This window comes from Urocitellus parryii, chromosome 10 (genome assembly GCF_045843805.1).
Source record: "Urocitellus parryii isolate mUroPar1 chromosome 10, mUroPar1.hap1, whole genome shotgun sequence".
NCBI lineage: Eukaryota > Metazoa > Chordata > Mammalia > Rodentia > Sciuridae > Urocitellus > Urocitellus parryii.
In genome coordinates, this window is record NC_135540.1 from 92427434 (window position 1) to 92447522 (window position 20089).

Below are 20089 nucleotides of genomic sequence, written 5' to 3' on the forward strand. Positions count from 1 at the left end.
AGGGAACACACAAATGTTAACAATGGACACAGGAGGATAAGGTAATAATTTTATAAAGTGGGACCACTTGTTATGGGCCAGGCTATATGGACAATGACCAAATAGATTGCATTTTACCCTGAGACTCCATATCAAGTAAGAAATGCTTCTCCCATGGGAAAGTCCTGCTTTCTGTACCTGTTAATAGTTACCTAACATAATATACATGGCAACACAAAATAGTAATATATAGTAAATATACAATGTAAAATTGTTCTCTTTGGTTTTCACTTTTCTTGGCAATGTACTTAGTCAGAGATTGATTGCCTACACATTAGTAACAATCTCTAACTTGTACTGAAGTAGGGTCATTTTGATCCATTTCCCTTCTGCTTTCTTACTGCTATGCTACTCATCTGGCATGTGTGAGGCACTTGGTTTGAGCCTCAGCACCACATCAAGATAAATTTAAAAAGAGGTCTTGTGTCCATCTACAATTAAAAAATGTAAAGAGTTAGTATTTCATGGGAAATACTAATATACCCATTGCATTGTCTCACTAACTGCCCAATTCAGCTTCTGTACATGCTTGCTTGCTGCAATGTCAATCCAGATATGATTTTTGTGGTTTTTGCCTTTAAACATCCTAAAATTCTCAGGCTTGGGGCTGTTTCTTGCAGAGACACTTATGGATCCTGAGGGGGAGCAGACACTGGCTTGCCAGCTGAATAAAACTCTTCAATTTGAACAAAACTGGGACTTGGTGTATTTTTTGAGTGACCTGTGACCTGCCAAACAACACATTGAGCTGACTCACACATGCTTTATTTTTTATATGAAAATATTACTGCAGCCCTGCCTGATTTAAATCAAAAGATTGTGTTACATTTCCTAGAAAAGAAATTGTTATCTACCACAGAAATGCAGACCCAAAATGCCAATAAAAATACAAGTTACCCTGAGGAGAAGGAGAGGTGGAATGTTATGATCCTTACAAAACAGGGAGATAAGGATAAATAACCTTTCACCTTAAAGTCTGTTTACCAATTAGAACAGGTCAGCATGGTACAGAGTGACCTAGAATTTTCCTGGAAGTTACCATGCACAGTGGGAATTTAAAGATTGGGTGGTAGCCTGCTGTTTTTCAAAAGTCAAAGGAACACCTGTGAAGACCCTCTGGAAAACTCCCTGGGTCCCCCAAAAAAAAACTGGAGAGAAGGAAGGGCATGTCCTTCTCCTGAGAGAACCACTTGTTCTCTCAAATTGTTCCCTTTTCCTTTTTCCTGTCCTTTCAATAAACTTATGCCTGCTACTTTTAGCGATGTGTCTGAAATATCTAATCAGAGGAGAAATCAAGTCATGTTAAATACCAAAAATAAACAAAAATGGCTGGGAATCCAAATCTTGTCTAAATAATAACCCTGAATGTTAATGGCCTAAACTCACCAATCAAAAGACACGGACTAGCAGATTGGATCAAAAAAGAGACCCAACAATATGTTGCCTCCAAGAGACTCATCTCATAGGAAGAGACATCCACAGGATGAAGGTGAAGGGTTGGGAAAAGTCATACCACGCACATGGACTTTGGAAGCAAGCAGGGGTTTCCAACCTCATATCAAATAAATAAGACTCCAAGGTCAAGTTAATAAAAAGAGATAAAGAAGGACACTACATACTGCTCAAGGAACCATATACCAACAAGACTTAACAATTATAAATATATATGCCCCAAACAATAGAGCATCTATGTTCATCAAACAATATCTTCTCAAGTTCAAGAGTCATACCACAACACAATAATTTTGGGTAATTTTAACACACCTCTTTCACCACTGGATAGATCTTCCAAAAAAAAAAAAAGCTGAACAAATAAAATATAGTACTCAATTATACAATCGATAACTTAGACTTAACTGACATATATAGAATATTTCATCCTTCAACAAGTGAGTACACATTCTTCTCAGCATCACATAGGGCCTTCTCTAAAATTGACCATATATTAAGCCACAAAGCAATTCTTAGAAAATATTTTTAAAAAATAGAGATACTACCCTGAATTCTATAAGATCAAAAATCAGGATGAGAAAGGATTTCCATGGCTATCTTAGATCACTGACATAACTAATGTCCTGTCATAGCATGAAAAGGAATTAAGGCCTGACACATACTACAACATTGATGAATCTTTAAGACATAACTGTAAGTATTGATATCAATCACCAAAACTCATAACAATTATTTAAAAGTGTTGAAATTAATCACTAAATCACATATATTATATAAAAATTACTTGAAGTGTTTCCATAATAAACCTATCTATAGAGAGATTAAATTGATTAAATATTACCTAGCAATGAGGCATATAGGATGATTAGAGGTACTAGGAGGGTTTGGATTTAAAACATTTCCACATTGAATATTAACTGAGGTTTCCAATTCTGAGATTCTTTTCTGAGATTGAACAACTGAAATATACACTTAAAATGGTGTTTTGCAATATAAGAATTATATGCAAACAGGTACTTTACTGCAAATATATTTTAAATGATACCTAAGAAATATTGTTTCAACTGTATATTTGGTTTACTTGCAGTCAAGAAATCTATAAGCAAGATCACCTCACTTGCCATTGTTCCTTCCATATTCTAAACATCTGAACATAAAAGAGGTGATCATACATGCAGGATCATAAATTCTTAACTGTAGGAATGCATTTATATCATTAAAGAGTCATTAAAATACACAAACATGAAGTCATCTAACCTTTGATTTTTTAACTTGGAATCCAGATATTCTTAATGTTCACTTGTGTATTTACTTTCATGGGTACAAGTTACCATTTAAACAAATAATGATATTTTTTCTTAGATAGCAACAAGAATAGAGGAAATTCAATGTGAAAGGAAGCCTGCATTTCACCAGGATGTCTATCAAAATGACTGCAGTTCTGTTCCTGTTACTGCTGAGTAGTCACTTTGGTTCTGGAAGTTTTGGAAAGGTGCTGCTGTGGGAAATGGAATACAACCATTGGATCAATATAAAGACAATACTGGAGGAGCTCCCACAGATGGGGCATGAGGTGACTGTTTTTCAACCTTCAGATTTCATTTTAGTGGATAGTGCCAAATCATCTGCAATTAAATTTGAGAGCTATCCTTCATCATTGTAAAGAAAAGATATATAGACTTTTTCTTCTCAATCACTAAGTGCACTGATTAATGAGATGCAATAAAAAACATTTTGGAAATATTATTCAATATTTCATGAAATTTTGAATCAATTTTCTGATTATATAGAGAACGTATGTAGAGATGCAGTTTTGAAGAAGAAACTCTAGGCAAAATTACAAGAGTCAAGGTTTGACATCATTCTTTCAGATGCCATTTGTCCCTGTGGTGAGCTGCTGGCTGAAATTCTTCAAAAACCATTTGTGTACACTCTTCACTTCTCTCCTGGTTACATAGTGGAAAAGTGTATTGAGGGACTTCTCTTTCCTTCTTCCTATGTGCCTGTTATATTTTCAGGTTTAAGTGATGAAATGACATTCAATGAAATATATATATATATATATATATATATATATATATATATATATATATATATATATATGCTGTACATGCATTATTTTGATTTTTGGTTTGAATCATTTAATTGGAAGAGATGGAATTAGTTTCACATGAAATACTAGGTAAGTGACTTGTAGTATAAGGTCCTAACTTTTCTAGACCTTTATAAAGGTGAACTTATAACAATATAAAATCAGAAAAAAAATGTTAGTAGTTTCATGTAATAAAATATAATCATCTATCATTGAAGTGTCAGAAACTTCTGTATAAAACACACTAGAAAATCATATACCCACCACACAGAGTCCAGAGGACTTCTCTAGGCAACTGCATACTCTACTGCATTGCACTACTCATTTTATTTATCTTTGAAAACTAATTTTAATCTTTATTGTCTTGAAGAACCTAGAAACAGAGATTGAGGGCTTACACTCATATTTCTATTACAATGATCCATGTAGCCTAAGAAAATTGTTTCTCTTTAGTTAAATTAGATTCTTTCTTTTTTAAAGAGAGAGAGAGACAGAGCCCAGGATCAATCCTCAGCAACATATACAAACAAAGATGTTGTGTCTGCTGAAAACTAAAAAATAAATATTAAAATTCTCTCTCTCTCTCTCTCTCTCTCTCTCTCTCTCTCTCTCTCTTTAAAAAAACTGATTAATATTCCATGTATATATGTACATTATTTTCTTTATTCATTTATCTGTTGGTTCTATAAATTATCTATTGTGAGTTGAGTGGCTATGAACATTGATGTGACTGCATCATTGTAGTATGCTGATTATAAGACTTTTGGGTATAAACTAAGGAGTGGGATAACTGAGTCAAATGGTGGTTTCATCCCAAAATTTCTGAGGAATCATCATATTCCTTTTCATAAAGTTTGCACCAATTTGTAGTTTCACCAGCAATAAATGGGGTACATTTTCCCCCACATTCTCAACAACATTTATTGTTGCTTATATTTTTGATAATCACCATTATGACTGGGGTGAGATGAAATGTTAGAGTAGTCTTGATTTGCATTTCTCTAATAGATAAAGATGATGAACATTTTTTCATATGTTTGTTGATCAATTATATATCTTTTTCTGTAAAGTGTCTGTTCAGTTCCTTGGCACATTTATTGATTGGGTTATTTGGGTTTTTTTAGTTTTTTTAGTTCAGGTTTTTGGTTCTTTATATATCCTGGAGATTAGTGCTTCATCCGTGGCACAAAACTACATATACTTTTAAGATACATTTCTTCATTATTGAGCAATTGTATTTCTTCTTCTGTGAAGTGTCTCTTCAGTTCCTTAGCACATTTATTTGTTTTTTTTTTTTTTTTTTTTTTTGGTTTTCAGGTTTTTGAGCTCTTTATATCTCCTAGAGATTAGTGCTTCATCTGAGGTGCAAAACTACACACACTTTTAAACATACATTTCTTCATTATTGAAAGTTCTTTCCAACACCAGGCATATTTCTATCTGCACAACAACTTCCCAATGTTCTATAGTTTTAATCTTCTATTTTCTGTTCAGGATGACCAACTACATTGACAGAGACAATGGCCAAAGCAGATATTTGGCTTATTCACACCTACTGGGATTTGGAATTTCCTCACCCAACCCTACCAAATGTAGATATTGTTGGAGGACTCCACTGCAGACCAGCCAAACCTCTGCCTAAGGTAAACTTGTTTCCATTTAGTTGCTTCTGTCATCCTTTCATTTTCACCAGGAATAATTCTCTCTTCCTCATTAAGAATGCTTAATCACATTTACAGAATTACAGAAAATGGAGCAAAGAGACCTATATATTGAAATCTTTCACATCTATACCGTCACAAATATGTGAATTTTATCTTTGTTTCAGAAGAAGAAGATCTCTCAAGGACAGGGTGAGTTAAATGTAGAAATTCATTATTCAACACATAAAAAAAATACCAGTCATTCTCTCAAAGAATATTGAGAAGGGACTAGCATGTACCATAGGAAAGTGCTGAATATGCGAAGAAACAAAATAGTACAGTCTCTGTCACAAACACCTTCCATTCCGAATTGAAATGTAGACTGTGCACAAGAAAGAGAAATTGTGTGGGACATGTTATGATAAGGAAAGACCAGAAGTGTTTCTTGTCTACCCCAAGTCTATAGGGGGCCTCAAGAATACTCCCTGAGAGATCATGTGTCTCCATAGCTTAACTGCTGAACAACAAGATTAGAAAAAATACACATTGCACAGGTAACATGGAGTGCAAATTGTGGATTTTTAATGAATACTTATTAATTTGTAATACTTGAATTTGTAGGCTGCCCTGAGTTTATAATTATGAACAGATCTATAATTTTATAGAATTATATATCTTAAAATGAAGCAAAAAATTAATGTATTTTAATGAATATCACACCTTTATAACACAGTTGGAAAGCAAGCATTTTTTACTAATTCATTATGTGATTATTTAAGAGACTTTTTGGCTACATCTTCAGTAGCAGCATAAAATGTGATCTTATTCAAAGTTTAAAATCCAATAGGATCACCCCTCATTCCACAAATATTGAAACAAACAGTCTGAACTGCCAAACACTTGGGTAAAATATTTCTCCATTTACATAAAGGGATAATGACAGTGTCAATAGAAAAATCAAAGTTTAAAATCCAATATGATCACCCCTCATTCCACAAACAGTGAAGCAAACAGTCTGAACTGCCAAACACTTGGGTAAAATATTTCTCCATTTAGATAAAGGGATAATGACAGTGTCAATAAAAAAGTTAAGATAACAGATAAAAGAGGAAAAGAAAGAGGATGATTGGCAGACTAATCGTAGTATTTAAGAAAGGCTGGTGTGGTAATGAAGTTTCATAAATAAGATTCAAATCCACATCACTGATTGTCAGACCTTTATGAATTCTTATAGCTCCAATGTGCTTTCTCACCACACACCATTAGATTCTCAGAAATTTCCATATATTTAGAAAATATAGCAAAATTCATAAAAATGCACATTTTCTAAATTTTTGAATGGTTTAAATAGCTAGAAGAAAGGGTTTGAAATGTTCCCAGCAGAAAACAATTGAAAAAATGCTTAAGATGATACAGGTGTTAATTACTTTGGTTTGATCATTTAGCTTTATATACATGTGGTGAATTATCACACAAATCTCCAAAACATGTACCACTATTATGGGAAAGTAAAAATTTTACAAAGTATCACACAAAAATAAAATGCCTTGCTCTATTTGCTTCACCACTTTGGAAATTATACGGACAAAAATGTTATGCTGTAATCATATTGATAGCATTTATTTATAAAAACATTGGAAATCATTTAGATATACAACATGAAGGAATGATGTAAAATATATACTTTTTTCATGTTATACAATTACAATCATTTTATACAAGACCCCACTTTATTTTCAGCCATTTTGCAAATATATTTGGAAAATGAGGGATATAAATTAAATAAGATTGTTATTTTCTTGGAGGATGAAAAGGCATATATAATATGTGCCTAAATATCTATAAATATGTGCCATATATATGCACTTAGTTGTAAGAACATAAAACAAAAACATGCAAATTTATATGTATTTGTTATCTAAGTATAGATCCCAGGTCCTCTTAATTACTAAGCAAATGCTGGAACACTAATCTCTATCTCTAGCCCTTAAAACATACATAAGTTAAGTAAATTGAAATTTTAAACAACAAGTAGTTTATTGGTAAGATAATTTCTGTTTATTATACTATTCCAATTTTTATGATGAAATTTTAAAATTTAATTTTAAAGGTTGTAGAATGAGAAGGACTAGTCTTCTCAGTGGTTAATCTGTACTATTAGGATATTTCAGTTAATCATATAAGTATGCACAAAATTTAAAACAAATGAATGAATGAATAAATAAATAAAAAAGGCATATTTCCCATAAAAGGGATGAATAAGTATTTAAGCAGAGGATCAGTGAGATTAAATAGCAAATAAAATTGGCTACATTACTAAAAGTCATCTGAACACATGAACTATCTGGATGTATCATGTGAGTCACAGGACTAATGCATTCATCATGAAGAAGACATAATAAAATTAAAATTATAATTTTAAACAATGCTGAGGACAATACGGGACCTGTAACAAATATGAAGTTATTTTATGTTGTTGCTTAAGATTTTTTTTTCAAACAAAGCCTAACCAGTGGTTAGAAAATGAAATATACTATGTTATTTTTGAGAATGTGAATATCATTTCACAGATGAAAACAGAAAACAGTGACTTGAAAACAGAAACAATAAGAAAAGTGTGGAAATTGACAAGATTTCAAAAAACTTTTGGACCTCTATTTCATTTTGAATAAGGGACTTTGTGAACAAGGTGCAATCATTCTTGTATATAACATATAAGGCAAAGGATCAGAAACCACCTGTTAGGATAATTCCACGACAATTTCAGGAAGCATGTTTTTTTTTTAAGAAGTTTCAAAACACTGAAATGAGTTATTCAATAGTGTGAACAGATCTCTACTGGAGAAAGGTCTGGTGGAACTCTCCCACTTGTGTGAATTTCCTGCCAAACCCAGTAGGTGATATAAAAAATCTGTCACAGTCAGGTATACACAGGATATACAGGGACTTCAATTTTACAATATGATTTCATGTCATAATATGTACAGAAATATGTTCATCAAACATGTAGCTAAATATATAAACTATTAGGGAATAAACACGACTCTTAACAATAAAGAATGATTAAGTGGTACAATTTGCAATGTTTTGATGAAATTGATCTAATAAGGGATTTTAGAGCAAAGAAAAAGACATGTAAGGATTTTCTTCAATTTATCCTAATTTTTCTTTATATGTGTAGAGAAATAAAGGAGCAATGTATACACCATACTTCACCACACAATCATCACCACTGCATTGTGGTATATCAAAAGTATTCTGTGAATGAGAATCTTGTACCATTTTGGTAATAAATTATTTTAAGTAACATCAGAAGAGTTTAACTAAAAAGCTTTACATAAATTTTATACTTCACTTTTAACAAAAAATTGTCTCCCTTGGCCTGTGCTGGGAAGGAATTTCTAACCTTCAGAGGAGTGGGCTGGCTGGACATAAAAATCTAGAAAAGTAATATCAAGAAATAAATACAAAAGATGCAGAAAAAATATTTTTTCAATATGGGTCATTGACAGGTAAAAGATACTTAATGGGTCTGATCCTAACAAAGGGAAAAGACCATAAATGTTTTATTTTAATGAAACATCCAATGCAATTTATTTCTTCAGAGGCTTCTTCAAGATAAAACAAGAAGCAAGAGCTGTTCAAGTTGGCTCAGACATGCCCACGGTTTATTTGCAGTCTTTCAACAAAAAAAATATTTGACATACGATCTGCAATGATTATGCAGTAAAATTTGTCATTCACAATTTTGAGTCCTTGGTGATGGCATAGACATCAACATCACCACCACAGAAATAGAAGCATTCAGCTTCTGAAGGTGGGGATACTTTAGAGAGCCAAGAGCCAGATAAGTATCTGGGAAGTCCGGATATTGTTCTCTATGGACCAATTTAGGAGGATGGACGGGGTCAAAAATGGTAGTTTTGTTTGTTGAGTTGTAGCCACAAAATGAAGGAAACCAGAATTAAAAATTCATCGAGGATGGACACATGAACCAATAGAATTTACAGGTTAGAGTAACACAAAAAGATGTGCTATAACATTCTAGTGTAACAAAATCTACCTACAATCTCTTAATGTTATTAAGAAAGTGAGTAAGGTTATTCTTGACAAAATGTGTTCCAACTGTTTTGGATTTATAGAATTATTTACATCAGTACAAATGGAATGGAAATTAACTGCATAGTGCTTTGTGAATTTGCCTTGCTGAATCTTTTTGTAAGGAGTATTAAATAAAAATTCTAATCTCCTCTTAAGGCTGGGAAGTCAAATCAGGCATCAGACTTTACCTTTAATACTCTTAGATTTTGGTAAATTCCTCTTTATTTGCAGTCCCTAGGATAATTTAAGATTCCTGGACCTGATAAGAATTGCCTTGTTTATCAATGCAAATAGGATGGAACTCTAGAATTCATAACTATTTTGTCACACAAGAATATCTTGTGATTATCAACAAAACCAAATACATTAGAGCCCCATGTCCAAATTACAAAAATGCATGGTTCCATCCTTTAATTAGTGTATCAGTGATTAATTTTAGTTTGAAAGGGGCTAGTATATGATTAATATATACAACATAACAGTATGTATCAAGTTATCAAGACAAATATTTTCAAATACTCTTTTTGGGAAGATGCAATATGACACCAGCAAAATCAGGTATCATCTCAAGGTATTTCCTTGTTAACCCTATGTAACTGTTTAATACATACAGAATGAAAATATAAGCTAATAAAATACTTAATCCTGATTGCTCAGAAACATAGTTTTTTTTTCATTAACCACTGTCAATGCAATCTTTTTTACCAAAGATTCATTCAAGTCATGTGAACATGAAGCCTGTTTGAGTTTCTTTGTTTCTCCTTATTCTAGATGTTTGGTTAGATCTAGTTTCTACACATGTTGATTTAACTCTAAGTCAATGTGAATAGAAATCTGTACAGGAATTTTATAAATTTAATAATGAACACCATCTTGAACTTAGGGGAAATATCATATAAACATAACACATACTTTTTAAATTTTTCGAGAGGGAGAGAGAAAGAGAGAGAGGATTTTTTAATATTTTTTTTTCAGTTTTCGGTGGACACAACATCTTTGTTTGTATGTGGTGCTGAGGATTGAACCCGGGCCACACGCATGCCAGGAGAGTGCGCTACCGCTTGAGCCAAGTCCCCAGCCCAACATAACACATACTTACATAAATAAACAAACTGAATAACATAACTTCACAGACCCTATGGCCTGCATTCTAAAATTTAAGCCATGAATCAGGTAACACTCTAATACAAAACTCAATGATTCAACTGTTTTTGATAAAAATACAACAATTTGAAATGACCTGCACAATACAGAGTAAAGTTTTTTTGTTTTTTTTTAACTAATGCTTATGAAGAAGGATTTTAATATTTTCTTTTCTCCTTACATAGAGGGCTTCTCTTATGGAGGCTGAATAGGCTGAGGAGAAAGATATCTTGTGGTACTCAGAATGTCTTCTAAGCATATCTGAATGGACAATATAGTAATTTAAATTCTTTCTTCTCTTATAAAATTTGTTCTCAATAAATAAAAAATAAAATTATTAAAATGCATTTTGACACATCATACATAAAAGGAGTTTAACTTCTTATTCACCGATGTCATGTAATCACACATGTACACAGGGTAATAATATTTGATTCATTCTACTATTCTTCCTACTCACATACTACCTCCTTTCCCTTCAATTTTCTATTCCTAATCCATAGGAACTCTATTTTTCTCTACAATCCACCCAGTAATGTGAATTAGCATCCATATATCAGAGAAAACATCCACCTTTGTTTTTTTTTAGATTGTTTTTTTTTCGCTTAGCATGATATTCCCTAGCTCCATCCATATATGTGCAAATGCCATAATTTCATTTTTCTTTAGAGTTGAGTAACATTAAGAGACAGAAGCAAGTTACAATGCCTCTTACTTTTACAAAGGCAAAAATATTGTTGAAATCCTCAGCCAAATTCCTATGAGTCAGAAACCAAGACAACACACTACCACAAACACACTTTCCAGGCACAGAAGATGATAGACACACTAGCCAGCAAACTACATTCCACTGTGTATATATACCATATTTTCTTTATCCATTCATCTAATGAAGGGCATCTAGCTTAGTTCCATAGTTTGGCTATTGTGAATTGAGCTGCACTGATATGGCTTCATCACAGTAGTATGCTGATTTTAAGTTCTTTGGGTATATGCCAAGGAGAGGCATAGCTGGGTTAAATGGCAGTTGCATTCTAATTTTTCTGAGGAATATCCATACTGCTTTCCATATTGGTTGCACCAATTTGCAGTTCCACCAGTAATGTACCTGTTACCCCACATCTCTGTCAACATTAAATGTTGCTTGTATTCTTGATAATTGCCATTTTTATTAAAGTGAGATTAAATTATTTTATTTCCAATAATATTTATTTTCTGTTAAATCTCCAGTAGTTGCCTTAGGGGATCCTGAGTTGCTTGAGAGCTCTCATTTGGGTAAGAAGAACAAGTGACTAGAAACAGTGAGGCTGAAGCAGGAACTGAAAAGTGTGGCTTAGGGCACAGAGTGAGAGAACTAGTTGGATCTTGAAATGAAGCACATCAAAGGGAGGGAAGACACTAGGGGAACTATGAAGGTGTTAAAAACAATAAGAGGAGGGAGGAAATGGTGATGAAAAGAAAGAGAAAGGTCTTACGGAAGCCAATTTGGGTGATTGTAAGTTTTGAAGAGGAACTTGCACACACATAACCACAGCAGCACTATTGCCAAAAGTGAAGTCTTAGAAGCAAATTAAGTGTCCAAGAAAAATATACAGATAGGCTATTTGTAATATATTTATATCTTATATAACTTACACTCCTGGGACATTACTTACCCTATAATACATAGGAAATAGTGAAACTGTGAAACAATTCAGATGAAAATTACTTACACTACAGTGTTAAAAAAAATCCAGTAAAGAGGGGCTGGGGCTATAGCTCAGCAGTAGAGTTCCTGCTGAGCACATGTGAGGCCCTGGGTTCGATCATCAGCACCACATACAAATGAATAAATAGAATAAAGGTATTTTTTTAAAAAATACAGTAAAGGGGCTAGGGTTGTGGCTCAGTGGTGGAGCACTTTCCTTGCACATGTGATTCACTGGGTTCAATCCTCAGCACCACATAAAAATAAATAAAGGTATTGTGTCCATCTACAACTAAAAACAACAACAACAACATTTTTAAGGAAAAAAATCATTCATATATATATTAAGTATCTAGACTACACAAATTCAGAGAAACAGAAAGTAGAAGTATAGTAGTAAAAGATCAGGATGAGAATAAAAGAATTGTGTCCATTTTATATAATTTCTTGGTGTTGTGAAGTAATAGTGTTCTAGAATTGTTGTCATAAGGATATAAATATGTGTAGCATTACTGAACTATGTACCTCAAAAAAAGGTTAAAATTATATATTTATGTTATGTATATATGAACTTAATTTTTAGAAAAGCCACTAATTTAGTATGTTCTGAAAATATTTTTTCTCTTCTTATGTATTTGAATAAATCTTTGCTTTGTTGTTAGATTTGGGATAGAGCAAATTCTTTCCTTCACAGGAAATGGAAGATTTTTTCCAGAGCTCAGGAGAGAATGGCATTGTGGTATTTTCAATGGGGTCAATGGTTGGAAACTTGATGGAAGAAAGGGCCAACATGATTAAATCAGCCCTTGCCCAGATTCTACAGAAGGTTAGATAATGGTACAGAACCAAGGAAAGAGTCTATTGAACTCTGTAAAGGGTCTTATAAAATAAATTTCCTTGCAAAAGTTGCACAGTTGTGATATGTATAATTTGTCTCAGTATTCCTTTTTTAAAACCAAATATATATAGCAACTGTTAAAATAGTGCAGAGATTATTTCTGATTTTAAAAGTCAGCATTAACATTATGCTAAAGCACAAATATATTTCATAGGTTTAGTGTGAATATGATATTATATTAGTATGACAGATATACCAAAATACCAAATTCTACCCTGCCTTGTCCTCTTTTTCCATGCAGGACCCGTGAGAACAATGTAGTTACCAATGAAGTTAAGTTTGAATGAGCACCAACACGATGACAATAAGCAGGTCTTAAAAAGCCAAAATGCATCACAGATTGCCATCTTCCTACATAATCTTGGCCTCCATTCATCTCCTAAATGATAAAAAGGGCCTATTCCTGGAGCTGTCCTTGGTTCTATTCTGAGAAGGAAAACCAAGATAACTACCAAACCAACCAGACTTAGAGAAAAAGAAAAATCAACCTGCCCTAGTGACTTGCTCTGCTCCTTTCTCAAGATTGAAAATGTCTCAGACAGGAGACAGGAAGGAAACAGGAAACTGCCTTTACCATGTACTCTCTGGCTTAGAGAAACATGATCACACAAGAGCAAACACTACTACAAAAATTTATTCTCAGGAAATATTTCGAGTAAATTTTCTCACAAACCACTCAAAAGGAAAAAAGTGGAGCTACACACACCAGTCTCTGTGGGGCCCAGACCCATAGTCGGCCATGTCCACTCCTTTTCCTACAGGGCAGACACTCATCAAAGCCTAGCCTTTGGTGCAGGACTGACCCCTCTGACCAGAAAACTACCACAAGAGTTGAGATCCAGCCCAGACAACACACATCAGCCCAGCGGGATCCAGGATCTTAGTAGGCACAGTTCAACCCTCCCCCAGGGAGCAGACACTGCCAGAGCCTAGGCTTTGGGGCAAGAATTCCCCTTCCAACCAGCAGACTAGTGGGAGATCAAGCACAAAGCCCCAGATCCACACACAGCCACTTCTGCAGGGCCCAGGCTTACAGCAAGCCTAGCCCAGCCCCTTCCAAGTGGGGCAGACACTTGACAGAGTCTAGCCTCTCATTCAGGACCACTCTTTCTGACCAGCAGACTACCATGAGAGGTCAACCTCAGTGCCCCAGATCTACACACTCCAACTTATACAAGTCCCAGATCCAGGATGCAATAGCATCCATTGAGGGAAACCAGCAAGGTCTAGAAGCCCAACATCAAGGTGAGGTACAGACAATCTGCACAGGTACTACAAGAATATACGGAAGAAACTGTAATATCTCAGATCCACAGTGCAAGAAAGGAAGAAACATAGACAACACGGAAAAACAGGGGAAGAAAGTGCCCCAAACAAACCAGAATACTATAATAACAGAAACTCTGGACAGCGAAGTTGATGAAATGTTTGAGAAGAAGTTCAGAAAGTTCATAATTAAAATGATTTGTGAATTAAAGAATGACCTAAATGAGCAAATGCAAGCAAAAAAAAATGATCACTCCAACAATGAGATAAGAGAGCAAATACAGGTAGCAAAAGATTACTTCAAGAGAAAGAGATAGAGACTCTAAGGGAAAAAAATCAGTCAGAAATCCTTGAATGAAGGATACAATAAAAACTCTCAATAGAAATCATGATCAACAGACTAGATCACTTGGAAGAAAGAACATCAGATAATGAAGACAATGTTTACAATTTGGAAAATAAAGTTGACCACACAGTGAAGAAAGTTAGAAGCCATGAACAGAATATCCAAGAATTATGGGATAGCATCAAAGGATCAAATCTAAGAGTTATTGGGATAGAGAAAGTCACAGAATTTCATACCAAAGGAATGTACAAAATCTTCAATGAGATAATATCAGAAAATTTCTCAAGCATAAAAAATGAATTGGAAAACCAAAACACAAGAGGCTTACTGGACACCAAATGTACACAATTTCAACAGATCTACACCAAGGCACATTATAATGAAATCTCTTAGCATACAGAATAAGTATAAAATCTTAAAAGCTTAAAGAGCGAGGAATCAGATCACATATAGGGGGAGACCAATTTGAACCTCAGCATATTTTTCAACAAGGACCCTCAAAGCCAGGAGATTGTGAAATAACGTATACCAAACTAGGAAAGAAAATGGATGCCAACCAAGAATGTTATATCCAGAAAAGCTAAATTTTATTTGATTATGAAATAAAAACCTTCCATGATAAACAAATGTTAAAAGAATTTACAACTAGAAAGCTTGCACTACAGAACATCCTCAACAAAGTATTTCAAGAAGAGGAAATAAAAAAACAATGATGAAAATCAGCAGAGGGAGGGATTACACTAAAGGAAAATCAACCCAGAAGAGAAAACAAGTGACATTAAATACCAAAAATAAACAAAAATGTCTGAGAATACAAATCATGTGTCAATAATAACCCTGAATGTTAATGGCCTAAACTCAATAATCAAAAGACATAGACTGGCAGATTGAATTTTAAAAAAGAACCAACAATATACTGCCTCCAAGAGACTCATCTCATAGAAAAAGACATTCACAGACTGAGGTGAAAGGTTGAGAAAAATTATACCACTCACATGGGCAGCAGAAGCAAGCAGGGTTTCCGTCCTCATACCAAATAAAGTAGACTTCAAACTAAAGTCAATCAAAAAGGATAAAGAAGGACACTACATACTGCTCAAGGGAACCATACACCAACAAGACTTAACAATTATAATTATATATGCCCCAAACAACGAAGCAGCTATGTTCATCAAACAAACCCTTCTCAAGTACAAAAATCAAATAGACCACAACACAATAATTTTGGGTGACTTCAACACACCTCTTTCAACACTAGATAGATCTTCCAAACAAAAATTGAGCAAAGAAAGTATAGAACTCAATAACACAGTAAATAACTTAGAATTAACTGACATATTTAGAATACTCCAACCTTCAACAAGAGAATATACTTTCTTCTCAGCAACACATGGATAATTCTCTAAAATAGACTATATACTATGCCAAAACAAAACTCTTAGTAAATGTAAAAAAGGAGAGATTCTACTCTGCATTCTTTCAGACCATATGAAATAAAATTAGAAATCAATGCTAAGAAAAGAAATAAAATTCACTCCGATACCTGGAGACTAAATAATATGCTACTGAATAAACAATGGGTTACAGAAGACATCAAGGAGGAGATTAAAAAGTTTTTAGAGGTGAAGGAGAACCTGGATACAACATACTGAAATCCTTGAGACACTATGAAAGCAGTTCTTAGAGGAAAGTTAATGGCATGCAGTTTAATCTTTAAAAGAAGGAAAAGTCAATAATAAATGACTTAACACTACATCTCAAAGTCCTAGAAAAAGAAGAACAAATCAACACCAAAAGCAGCAGAAGACAGGAAATAATTAAAATCACAGGTAAAATCAATGAAATTGAAACAAAAGAAACAATTGAAAAACTTGAGAGAACAAAAAGTTGGTTCTTTAAAAAAATGAATAAAATTGACAGACCCTTAACCATGGTAATGAAGAGAAGGAGAGAGAAAACTCAAGTCACTAATATACATGATGAAAAAGGAAATATCACAACAGACACTACAGAAATAAAGAAGATAATTAGAAATTATTTTGAAAACCTGTACTCCAATAAAATAGAGGACATTGAAAGCATCCACAAATTTTCTAGAGTCATATAATTTGCCCAAATTGGATCAGGATGATATACACAATTTAAACAGATCAATTTCAAATGATGAAATAGTAGACACCAAGAAAAGCCCAGGACCAAATGGATACACAGTCAAGTTCTACAAGCTTTTTAATGAAGAATTAATACCAATACTCCCCAATTTATTTCAAAAAAATACAAAAGAAGCAGCACTTCCGAACTCATTCTATCAGGCCAATATCACCCTGATTCAAAAACCAGGCAAAGACACATCAAAGAAAGAAAACTTCTGATTAATATCTCTAATGAACATAGATGCAAAAATTCTCAATAAAATTCTAGCAAATAGAACACAAAAAGACATGAAGAAGATTGTGCACCACCATCAAGTAGGATTCATCCCAGGGATGCAAGGTTGGTTCACCATACAGAAATCAAAAATGTAATTCATCACATCAATAGACTCAAATATAAGAATCCTATGATCATCTCAATAGACGCAGAACAAGCATTTCACAAAATACAACACCCCTTTGTGTTCAAAACAATAGAAAAATTAGGGAAAACAGGAACATGTTTCAACAGCATAAACGCTATCTATGCCAAGCTTCAGGCCAATATCATTCTAAATGGAGAAAAATTAAAAGCATTCCTTCTAAAAACTGGAACAAGACAGGGATCCCCTCTTTCACCACTTCAATTTAAAGTAGTTCTTCAAACATTGGCAAGAGCAATTAGACAGATGAAAGAAATTAAATGGTTACATATAGGAAAAGAAGAACTCAAATTGGCAATTTTGCTGATGATATAATTCTATACCTAGAAAACCCTAAAATTTTCACCAGAAAACTTCCAGAACAAGTAAATGAATTTGGAAAATTTACAGGATATAAAATCAACACCCATATATCAAAGGCATTTTTGTATATTTTTGACAAATCCTCAGAAAGGGAAATGAGGAAACCCATCCCATTCTCAATAGCCTCAAAAAACAAAAATGAAATATTTGGGAATCAACTTACTGAAAGAGGTGAAAGATCTATATAATGAAAATTACATAACTAGAAATAAAGAAATCAAAGAAGACATTAGAATATAGAAAGATTTGCCTTGCTCTTGGATACGCAGAATTAATATTATCAAAATGACCTTACTTCCAAAAGCACTATACATATTTAATGCAATTCCAATCAAAATTCCAAAGACATTCCTTGTAGAAATAGAAACAGCAATCCGAAATTCATCTGGAAAAATAAGAGACCCAGAATAGCTAAAGCAGTCCTTAGCAGAGAGAATAAATCTAGTGACATCACTATACCAGAGCTTAAATTATACTACAGAGCAATAGTAACAAAACAGCATGGTATTGACACCAAAAGGAACTGGTAGACCAATGTTACAGAATAGAGAACACAGAGACTAACCCACAAAACTGCAATTATCTTATTTTAGACAAAATTGCAAAGAACATGCATTGGAGAAAAGATAGCCTCTTCAACAAATGGTGCTGGGAAAACTGAAAATTCATATGCAACAAAATGAAATTAAACCCCTACCTCTCACCATGCATAAAACTCAACTCAAAATGGATCAAGGACTTAGGAATACAACCAGAGACCCTGCATCTAACAGAAGAAAAAGGAGGCCCCAATCTCCATTATGTGGGATTAAGCCCCAACTTCCTTAATAAGATTCCCTGGGCACAAGAATTAAAACCAAGAATCAATAAATGGGATGGACTCAAACTAAAAGGTTTCTTCTCAGCAAAAGAAACAATCTGTGAGGTGAATAGAGAGCTGACATCTTGGTGGCAAATCTTTACCCCTCACACATCAGATAGAGCACTAGTCATTAGGGTATATACAGACTCATAAAGCTAGACACCAAAAAAAAAAAAATAACAACCAATAAATGGGATAAAGACCTGAAGACACACTTCTCAGAAGATGATGTACTATCAATAGACAAACATAGGAAAAAATGTTCAGCATCACTAGCAATTAGAGAAATGCAAATCAAAACCACTCTAAGATTTCATCTCACTCCAGTCAGAATGACAGCTATTATGAAGACAACAATAAGTGTTGGTGAGGATATGGGGAAAAAGGTACACTCATACACTTCTGGTGGGACTGCAAATTGGTGCAGTCAATATGCAAAGCAGTATGGAGATTTCTTGGAAAATTGGCAATGGAACCACCATTTGACCCAGCTATCTCTCTCCTCTGTCTATACCCAAAGGACTTAAAAACAGCATACTGCAGGGACACAGCCACATCAATGTTTATAGCAACAGAATTCACAATAGCTAAATTGTGGAACCAAGCTAGATGCCCTTCAATAGATAAATGGATTTTAAAAATGTGGAATTTATTTCTCTTTTTTCCCTTCCCTTCCCCCTCACACCATCATATATGTATTTTGTGAACCCATGAGGGTCTTTTCTGTCTTCCATTCATTTCCCCTTCTCCCTTTCCTCCCTTCTCTTTTCCTTATTTCGTGGTAATCTTCTCATGGTCTTCCTTCCCACTCTGTTTTGAGGTGTCACAGTTTCTTTAACTGTACACATTGTCATACTTCCACTTTTATAACTACACATGATATTGCTACTATCCAGAGTGTTCTCTTTCTTTTTATTTACATGGCAACCTTGCTTCCACTTTCAATTCTCAATTCACATACTTTCATGTAGCCTTCATAATTTCAGTGCAGTTTCATGGTTATAATAATCTGCTGTCTAGAAAATAATTCATCTCCAGTGGCTTATGTTGTGCATTTATTATCTTATTTATGACCCAAAATTAGGAGAGTGCCTTAATTACTTCTAATCCTAGGTCATCCAAAAACCAGGGCTTTTATAACTCATGGTGGAACCAATGGCATCTAGGAGGCCGTCTGTCATGGCATCCCTATGGTTGGCATTCCATTGTTTGAGGATCAACCTGATAATATTTTATCACTTAAGGATCAAAGAAGCAACTTTTAGATTGGATTTTTTTTTCTTTATGCAAAGCATAGTTTTATTTTTATTTTTTTTATTGTTGGTCGTTCAAAACATTACATAGTTCTTAATACATCATATTTCACAGTTTGATTCAAGTGGGTTATGAACTCCAAATTTTACCCCGTATACAGATTGCTGTATCACAACAGTTACCCTTCCATTGATTGACAAATTGCCTTTCTAGTGTCTGATGTATTCTGCTGTCTGTCCTATTCTCTACTATCCCCCCTCCCCTCCCCTCCCCTCCCCTTTTCTCTCTCTACCCCTTCTACTGTAAATCATTTCTTCGATTTGTATTATCTTGTCTTACCCCTCCTTTCCTCTTATATGTCATTTTGT

At 33.9% G+C, this 20089-nt stretch overlaps 1 pseudogene; it reads left to right on the plus strand.

Moving 5' to 3' along the window:
- The first annotated feature begins 2908 nt into the window (after positions 1 to 2908).
- Positions 2909 to 19732, plus strand: LOC144257189 (UDP-glucuronosyltransferase 2B17-like; annotated as a pseudogene).
- Positions 19733 to 20089: the final 357 nt, after the last annotated feature.